Here is a 9,770-nt window from a genome sequence, read left to right on the forward strand (position 1 = left end):
TGCGGATGTAGTTAAGTGTCTGACTCTATTGGTCATAGTTTCCTGCTGTTGCGGCCGGTGCTCGTTTGCGCGCGCGTGAACCAACCCAACAAAGAAGGAAAGGATGCCCTCTCGGGGCATCTGAGAATGATTCGAGCCGTATGAAGGGAAACTCTCAAGTACAGTTTGTTTTTTTTGGGGGGGGAGGAGCCCGACAGGGCCCCCCACTGACTTGGCTCGGGCCTAAGCGAAAGTGAAGTGGTGGGCCTACCCATCCCAACCAGGGGTATGCTGGGATTTGCGAAGAGCAGCACCTTACGATGTTTATGACCAATTGGATTTTGACGTACCAGTAGGTACCAGAGGAGATCGCTATGATCGTTACTGTATCCGTATCGAAGAGATGCGACAAAGTGTTCGGATCATTGTGCAATGTCTTAATCAAATGCCTAGTGGCATGATCAAAGCCGATGATCGTAAGCTATGTCCTCCATCACGATATCGAATGAAACTATCCATGGAATCGTGCGCCGTGCGAAACGTAGATCATTGCCGTTCTTAACCGAGACTCAGGTTAAGCTCCGTCTCGGAACCATGTGGGGTTAGGAGTAAAGCATCCCGAGGTTGGCGCATCTCGTTGGGCGTGGAGAAGCATTGGGGAACCTAAATTTCTCTCTTCGGAGCCCTTTCTTTTCTCGTCCCCCCGCCCCGGCATAGCGCTTCGCTTCCGGTTCTTAGGAAGAATCTACTTAGTTCTTTCTTCTTCATTGATCCGGGGGAAAAGAAAGCGTCTACCAGTTGGAAAGCTAGACATCAAGTAAGTGGCTTGATGAGGATAACTAAGCTGACACGCCGGAGTTGGCTGCTGGCACAACAGGTGGTGCCTTACCGCACCGCAGGCGGACGCGCGGTAGCGTTCGTGGTGGTGCTTCAGGATTCCAATGTACTGCGTCCAAGATCAGAACGAGCTTGCCGGCGGACCACTGCCGTCCCATTCTTGAGTGAGCTGGAGCGCAGCCATCTTATCCACTGAACTAGCTAGAAGCTATCGCTTTGGGTCGAAGCACTAAAAGAAAAGGACCGGGAAACGCGGCGTCATAGGAACCACGGGACCCCTACTAGTTAAGGAAAAACAAAACAGAAGTTTTTCTTTGTATAGGTTGGGTTGCTGGATACGGGATCCTTATAGTAGGCTGGGCCAACATCCAGCCGAGAGAGGGCAGTCTTTAGAAGCAACAGGCTGGGAAAGCAAGAGAAGGCTTTGTGTTTTCTTATCTTTTTCCCGCCCTAGGAGTAGCACAAAAAGAGGAACCGGGAAGGGTTATTGACCCAATGATAAACCACTAGCACCTTCCTCGTTGAGGCTCCGTGCACTGGGAAAGCGCTCTAGCGACAGGAAAGCGGCCACTAGTAACAAAGCTCAAATAAGGTATCGAGAGGGCTATCACAGTCAGGTGCGAAGCAATTACCCCTAAAAAGTACCCTTCTTCCTATTATTTATAGGGCGGTGAGGCGAGAAATGACTTGATGAAGCGTTCCGTTCGCCACGCACTGGCCCCATTCACTTGCTTCTCGTAAAAGTTGTAAGTACACAGTGCCCCACAACTATGAATAGTATAGTGAGGTTAAAACACAAGAGTGCCCTCAAGTAGGCCACTTTTTCCAGAACGCAGTTTGGGATAACCGTAACCGTGTATATATATATATATATCTCTCTTTGATGCAGTTATTTCAAAATGTCCGCTTCAACCGCTGTTTCACCTCCCAAACCAAAGAGGAAAGTTGGCTTGACGAGCGCAGATGAGGAAGCGAGAGCAAGAAAACACAAAAAATTCTTTCTTGTCTTTCTACTTAAGGGGCAAAGAGAAGCGCTTTTGCTACTGAGAAAGCGAACGGTCAGCGCGAAGGTTCAAGACTTAGCCAAGCGTCGGTAGCAAAGCTGACAAGGCAAGGCCTTAGCAAAGCGCCATTCTCATAGTCATAGCGGGGCGCTTCGAGTTAGCGAAGCCCTGTAGGCCGAAGCCCTATGTGAGAAAATACTGAGCCAAGGACGCTCCGCCTTATCTATAGAAGCAGTCAACCGAGTTCTGAACAAATTAGCTCCTTGGTAATGGCTTAATCTATAGATAGAAAGCCTTATGATGGGAAACTATCACGTTAGGTTTGGAGAGAGATGAGACCGGTTATATAATAAAGAGAGCAGATGCAAGCTTTTTCTTTCAATAGCCGGCCAAATGACTACAGGATCATCGGTCTACTCTACCTCAATTCACCATTTCGAACCTTATACAGAAGGTTTTTCCGTACCAGCTCCTTCTACCTATACCGCAGTTGAAGCACCTAAAGGAGAATTTGGTGTCTTTCTGGTCAGTAATGGAAGCAATCGTCCTTACCGTCGTAAAATAAGAGCACCTGGCTCTGCCCATTCACAAGGACTCGATTCTATGTCCAAACATCACATGCCAGCCGATGTGGTCACCATCATAGGTACTCAAGATATTGTGTCTGGAGAGGTGGATAGATAGGACTACTAGTTGCTCGATCAGGACCCTAGCTTTATTGCGAGCCAAAACCTTGCTGGATTCCCCTTCCCTCAGTACTAGAGATGAATCAATTCCATACGCCTTACTCTAACAAGTAAGCAAGTAGAAACTACCTTAAATTTAGATCGAAGAATTTGCTTTCTGTTGTTGGTCTTTGAATTTCATGAACGCAGAGCCAAAACGAGAACGGGTTCAGTCGAACACAGTGTATATAGTATATAGAAGTGGAAGAGTATATTTTGTGAAATAAAAAGGAGCCTCACCACAGCCTTGAACAAGCACCGGGTGACGCGAAAGCCGTTTTAGTTAGTCACTAAAGCCGTTTTCTTGCTGGTACCGGAAACTCCTTTCCTTTAGAATCTCAGGCCCGAGAAGGAAGAACGAGGCTTGAATCGAGGCAAGGCGCTAGACAGCCGAGTGAGTTTCAGTGCTAGTAAGAAGAGCAGTTGCAAGCTAGCAAAGAAGTGAGATAGAAAGCTCGCATTTTCGAGTATATATACAATGGCAATCCAAGACAAAAGAAAGAAAAAGAGCATTTGATCCTAAGGTAGTTACTACTTGCTTACTTAAAAAAAAAGTAAGGGCTTTTGTCAGCCTTAGACTGCGTCTTCAGATACATCTATTGGCCATTCCTCATCAGATTCTCTAAACGTGATATTCAATTACATTGCCTTAATAGAAGAAAGATCTGGTAATAATAGGACTTGGATCTCAAGTAAGTAGGCGTTCTCGAGGTCTTTTCTCTAGCACCTTCCTGCTTCTCTTATCCCGAACACCTTCCCTTCTAACCTAGGAGAACTACTGAAAGCATTCGTACTTGGTTCCTTTACTCCGGCTGAACTAATGCAAACTTACCGATGTTCTTTCAAGGGGGGGGGGAAGAAGAATATGGATTACTTGAACCTTTTGATGCATAAGATGGAGAGCTGTGAGCAGGGCCCCATTGAGACCTTTTACAAGGTCGAATGGAGGGGGCCAAGATAAGATCTGTAGTTCTATTCTGGAATCCAAACAAAGAAAGTAACTAAATAGGCATCGAGCCGTTCAGATGAGACCCGAAGAACAGGAAGAATAAATAGCAAAGGGAATCCCCGACTTCCTAGAATCACAAGGTAGCATAGCCCGTTAAGTGAAGTAGTGCGCGAAAAGGAATGATTTGATAAAGCAGTAGCCGGCTCGGGGGTAGGAAAAGGTGGGTCAGTCTAGAGCCAGACGACTCGTGAAGAGAGAAAGCATCTGCCCCTTCTATTGACTTAGATGAGGAGTTTACTATTCTACTGAGAAGGTTTTCACATATTTGACCCGGTCAGGAGAAAAGATACAGAAATATGATTTGGATGAATCTTATTTCAATCCCTATAGAGAAAGTGCGGGTGAGGATAATTCTTTGACAGAAAAGGATGTCTGTCAGAGTGTAATCTCTAGCCAAAGGCTAGACAAGTTCTTTAGTCTGGAGGTACCGGAGGACATTAGAAATGACAAACGAAGACTTAAAGTCTGGAATGCTAACGTCTCGCGTTTTAAACAGCACTACTATGGCTATTGTCATTCTGTATGCGGCGAGAATCTTTGTTGGAATGCCCATCAAGAAAGGTGGGAGAGCTTTGAGAGAAAGCTCACTGGAAAGTATTGTTTACACCATTAATGAGATATTTTATCAACAGAGCTTATTCAACAACGGCGGAAAGCAGACAAAAAGAAGCTTCCGTCTTATTGAATCATATGATTTCCCGGGTTGACCGATCTAAATGCCAACACCCCCATCCAGGGCTAATCATAGCCTCTCATACTTCAAAGAGCCATACTTCGCTTTTAGCGATTTTGATCAACTCAGTCTGGCTATCATGGATCTCTTACTCCGGGGTGCTTACCCTTACTTATCGGGTTCGAATTACGCTAAGTTCAATGTTTTATTTACAATGTTTACCTCCGGCGGGACACCTACCACCTTTGCGGCTGGTCGTGCTATCGCCTTGACTTAACTTATGAAGATGGAAAGTGAATTCCAAAGAGTGAGATATATGCTCTTTTAAATGAACGAATAATCGATTTGATCGAAAAATACGAAGGATATTTGGTTATTGGAGTCACAATCCGAGTCTTTTTGGAGACTAATTAAAGGAGGCGCAGTAACCTCTCTGCCGAGGTTAGGGAAAAGATCCTTATCGAATTCTTAAAGGTTCGATATTAACGGATATCAAGCCAAGAAAGGCAAAAGTTCTCCGATATCGGAAAGCGTAATTATCCAACCCATATCACAGCACTGAAATCTGGTTCAACTAGGCTGAAACCCTTCCTGGTTGCCGATACCGAGACTATACTAATAGATGTCAAGTCCACTCCCGATCCCGAGACCGGTGAGGAGGATGTGACCAAAGTTCATTTTCCTTATGCTGCAGGTGTCTTGCTGGTTCGTCCGGTGTGGTGATCGATAAAGGTCGAATTTATACCTACTACAGCGAGGATTACACTTCTAAAGTCTTCAAAAGCTTTGAAGAAAGGATAAGTTACTTACGCACTTTGTCTATAGGTTAATTTCAATTATTAAGCAGAATCCTTCGATTCAAACTGTATACTTCCATAACTTCTCACGATTCGATGGAATTTTCTTGGTGAAGCACCTAGCGTTACATCATTCCAATTTTAGGCTAAAACCTCTGGTGAGGAAAAAATCTACGAGATAGCCGTCTATACAGGTAATAGACTCTTATTCCGCAGGAGAGACTCCTTGCATCTACTCCCTGGCAAGCTGCATGTCCTAGCTAAGAATCTATGCAAGGGAATTGGCGGGAAAGGCTCTATCGCCTATGACGAGGTAAGCCTTGAAAATTTTCTTATTAAGAAAAAAGAGTATATCGAATATATGAAAAATGACATTTTTGGTGAGGTAGTGCAAAAAGCCCAAGAGTTATATTGGAAGAACTACAAGATCGACATAGAATGCAAGGTAACTCTTTCTTCAGTGGCTCTAACCATCTTTCGTATGAAGTACTACGACGTTAACTCCCAACAAGCACCGGGTGACGCGAAAGCCGTTTTAGTTAGTCACTAAAGCCGTTTTCTTGCTCCTTATGTAATGCATGATTTTTCCGATGCCTGGAGGTGAGCCTGAGTGGCATGGAAATCTGGGTGATAAGGACTTAGATAGCCTCTTGGCTTTATTGAGGCATATGTGGAATGCCCCGAGACTATAAAGAGACCCTTCCTTCCCTTTCGGGAAAAAAAAGGGGGGTCTTTTATTGGTGTCTACTATAGTGAGGAGTTAAAGTATGCAAGAGACATAGGCTACACTGTGATCCGCTCTCAGGCTACCTCTTCCAGAAGAAGGAAAGCCCGTTCAAGGACTATGTTAGCACTCTTTATATATAATAGAAGATTAAAGGCTAAGAAGGAAGGAAATGACGCCCTTGCCTAAGAACCTTTTGAATTCGCTGTACGGAAGGTTTGGAATTAACCCTAAAAGCACGATAACCTTGATCTGCGATGACAATAAATAGAACATATTTTTGAAGAAGGATTCATTTATAGACGGTCATAAGCTTAAAGAAAACAATTGGGTGTTATGGTACCATAACAATATGGAGGAAGCATCTTCGTTTAGCAACTCCTCCCTTCTCAAGCGCTCTTCCTCTCTTCTCACTTGCTGGATGAGCTGTTCTTGTTCCTTCTCGAGATCCAGGATCCGTTCTATGACTGGCTCTGTTGGCATGCCCCGCTCTTCGCGCCAGCACACTTGGCGTTCGAACTCAGCAAACTCACCCTCGATTTGATCAAGTCTCTTCTGCAATAGTTCTATCCCTGAGGAGTGATAATAGTAGCGGTCTTCATGTTTCACGGCTGGAACAGCGGCATTCACCGTAGCAGTTTCGTTCAACGAAGGAGCAGCAGTGGTTGTAGCAGTGGTATTGTCAGCATTTGGAGACCCTTTTCTTTGTCTTTTCCGGGGATATGTAGTAGCTTAACCTTAAGGAACGTAGTCGCTTAAGCGAAGCTTTTGGTATGTAATCGCTTATGTTAAGCTTAAGGAAAGAGAAGGCTAGATCTAACAGATAATAGTGGTATTCTTACCTAGGAACTAGAGCAGACGCAGACCTTTCATCTATTGTCTTATCGTCTTCTCTTCCTAGTTATATCTTCCTGTAGTTCCAGGAAGCAAGGGAGCTATGGAAGAGCGTAGGAGAGAGAGCAAGGAGGATTTATTATCATTTGTAGAAGGAAAGGCTATACCATTGACTTTGGGTGATGGGACACCTTTACCAAAGGGTGAGGTTTTAGGTCATATTTATAGTCGTATTTTATATAAAGGTGAGTCATACGTGGGGGAACTAGTGCCTAGAGTCGGGATTCGCTTCTACACGGAGGCGGGTTAAAAAGATAGAAATTCTATCCGTTTCTTCTGATGACAGAACTAAACAACTGGAGGAGGCCCTTCGTAATCAAGTAGAGGTCGGTTCTTTGCCAACGATTACACCTAAAAGATAAGAAATCGTAAGAAAACATATTACAGCAGTATAACTCCTGTTAAATGCAATTCTAAGGAGTTAAACCCGTTCTTGGTTGCCGACACTGAGACTCTTTTACTTGATGAAATTCACCAACCGTATGCTGCCGGTGTTATGATGGTTCATCCTGGTGATAACATCAAAAAACAATAGTCGAATCGATTCATACTTCAGCGAGGATTACACTTCAGAAGTCTTTCAAAAGCTTTCAAGCAAGGAGCTCTAAGTTACTTAGCGACTTTATACATAGGATTATTTCAATTATTAAACAAAACCCAGCAATACAAAACCGTGTACTTCCACAACTTCTCACGATTCGATGGGATTTTTATCCTGAAGCACCTAGCGTTACATCATTCCAATTTTAGGCTAAAACCTCTTATGAGGAATAATAGAATTTATGAATTAGCAGTATACGCGGGTAATAAAAGAATCTTTAGCTTTCGTGACTCTCTGCATCTCCTTCCAGGAAAGCTAGATAGCCTTGCTAAGAGTCTATGCCCTGGTCTTGGTAGTAAGGGTTCTTTTGATCATAAAAAAAAGTGACAGTCGAAAATTTGGGTAAGATGAGAGCTAGCGTGTTTAATGTATATGGAGCAAGACATACGTCTTCTTGGGGTGTAATGCAAAAATGCCCAAAGGTTGTATTGGACACACTACAAGGTGGACATTGTGAGCGTGCTCACTTGTTCAGCTATGGCTCTGAAAATCTTTCGCAAGCAGTTTTACGATGATCAATCATTCCCCATCCACATCCCTAATCGGAATGAAGATACTTCATTCGTCGTGGATACTATGGAGGTCATTACAGACGCTTACAAGAAATTGGGTAGAAACCTATTCTACTATGATGTGAACTCACTCTATCCGTTCATTATGAAAAAATGTCCCATGCCAGGAGGTAAGCCAGTCTGGGATGGTAATCTGGTTGATAAGGACATAGATAGCCTATTTGGATTTATAGAGGCTTTTGTGTCATGCCCTTCTTCAGTCAAAAAAACCTTTTCTCCCCGTTCGGGGAAAAGATGGTACACTTCTCTTCCCACGGGTGATTTTGTTGGTGTATACTATAGCGAGGAGTTAAAGTATGCAAGAGACATAGGCTACACTGTGATTCCAGTCAGTGGGTACCTCTTCGAGAAGAAGGAAAGCCTTTCATAGAATATGTGAATTCTCACTTCGATAGTCGATTACAGGCAAAGAAAGATGGAAATGAAGCTTTGTCATTTGTTTATAAAATCCTTATGAATTCGCTCTATGGAAGATTTGGTATCAACCCAAATAGCACTAAAACGGAGTTATGCGATAGCGAGCGCTATCACTTTTTGATGAAACAAGATTCCTTCATTGGTTTTCATCCGATTATAGAAAACCTATACATGGTATCCTATCATACTGTTACGGCTGATGATAACATTCATTGGGCTCAGCCTAAGAACTCCGCAGTTCAACTTTCCGCCGCAATCACTGCATGCGCTAGGATCTACATGCACCCATTTATATCAAGGGATGACTGCTACTACACAGACACAGACTCTATCGTTCTTGCCAATCCTCTTCCAGAGGGCTTAATATCTTCCAAAGTCTTAGGGTTGTTTAAATTAGAAGATAAAATCAAAGAAGGATACTTTTTGGCGCCAAAAGCATATGGCTATATTTCCGAAGAAGACACAAATGTAATTAAGTTCAAAGGACCAGCAAAACACCTGGTGGATATTTCTTGGTTCAGAGAACAGCTCGCTAACCCTTCTCGTAGGATGAAAGTCCAAATCAAAAATGAATTCGGGATTGATTGGGACAACCAGACTGTCGGTGTTAAAGAATATGATTACAGTTTGGGGATTAAACTGAACAGTAAGAGGATTACTCAACCTGATGGAGAGACTTTACCCATTGAAGTCAATGATATGTGTGGGGTAGCCAAATCACTTTTTAAAAAGCTAATGAAACTGCAGACAACGAATACTCTTCTTAATGAGAAGTTGTCTCAGAAGGAAAGAGAGAGTGAAAAGAGAATGGATGGTGTGATAGTAGAAGAGATAAAAAAGATTGAATATTTGGGTATTAATATAGAGACTACTCTTACTGAAGAAAGCACTCAATTAGATAAAGAAGAAAGCGATGTAACTAAGACAGATTCTAAGAAACCAGATACGTAGCTTAAGAGTACACTTCGTTAACCCACGCTAGTTTAATAAAACCATACTGTCTGGCCAGAAGGAGCTTAGCCTGTCCGGAGATAGTGTAGTTAGAAGCATAAGCTATTAGACTAAGCAGTAAAGCTAGTAAGACCAGCTGTTAAATAAGCCATATCTGTCTTAAACCCGTTGCTAAAGCTAGTAAGCATACTCCAGCTACTAAACAGCTTGCTGCTAAAGCCTTTGAGCCTTAGGCATAAGCTGTTAAAGACTGTGCTGCTAAGTAAGACTACTCCATCTAGCTAACAGCTTCTTTCTTTCCAGTTGCTTCCTTCGGTAAGGGATGTCCGGGTGGATATCCCGCCTTACTACTAGGCGATGTCCCCAAGGATATCGTCTAGCATCCGTGAAACTCTCAGGTTGGAATAAGACTAGGAGAAGAAGTAATGCAAAGAGATAGAAAAACTACCTGATTAATTCAATCCTGCCGGCCGGCCGGAGATAGTGTAGTTAAAGACAGTGAAGCTAAAGACAGTAGACAGTACCTGATTGATTCAATACTCCTTGCAGCTGGCTGCTCTCCTTTAATTTCACAAAGAAAAGAATTG

The 9,770-nt window shown here is 43.3% G+C and overlaps 1 pseudogene; it reads left to right on the plus strand.

The window, feature by feature from the left end:
- The first annotated feature begins 3,997 nt into the window (after positions 1-3,997).
- Positions 3,998-9,642, plus strand: LOC110738029 (annotated as a pseudogene).
- The last annotated feature ends 128 nt before the right edge of the window (positions 9,643-9,770 follow it).

This window comes from Chenopodium quinoa, unplaced genomic scaffold, assembly GCF_001683475.1.
Source record: "Chenopodium quinoa cultivar QQ74 unplaced genomic scaffold, ASM168347v1, whole genome shotgun sequence".
Classification (NCBI taxonomy): domain Eukaryota; kingdom Viridiplantae; phylum Streptophyta; class Magnoliopsida; order Caryophyllales; family Amaranthaceae; genus Chenopodium; species Chenopodium quinoa.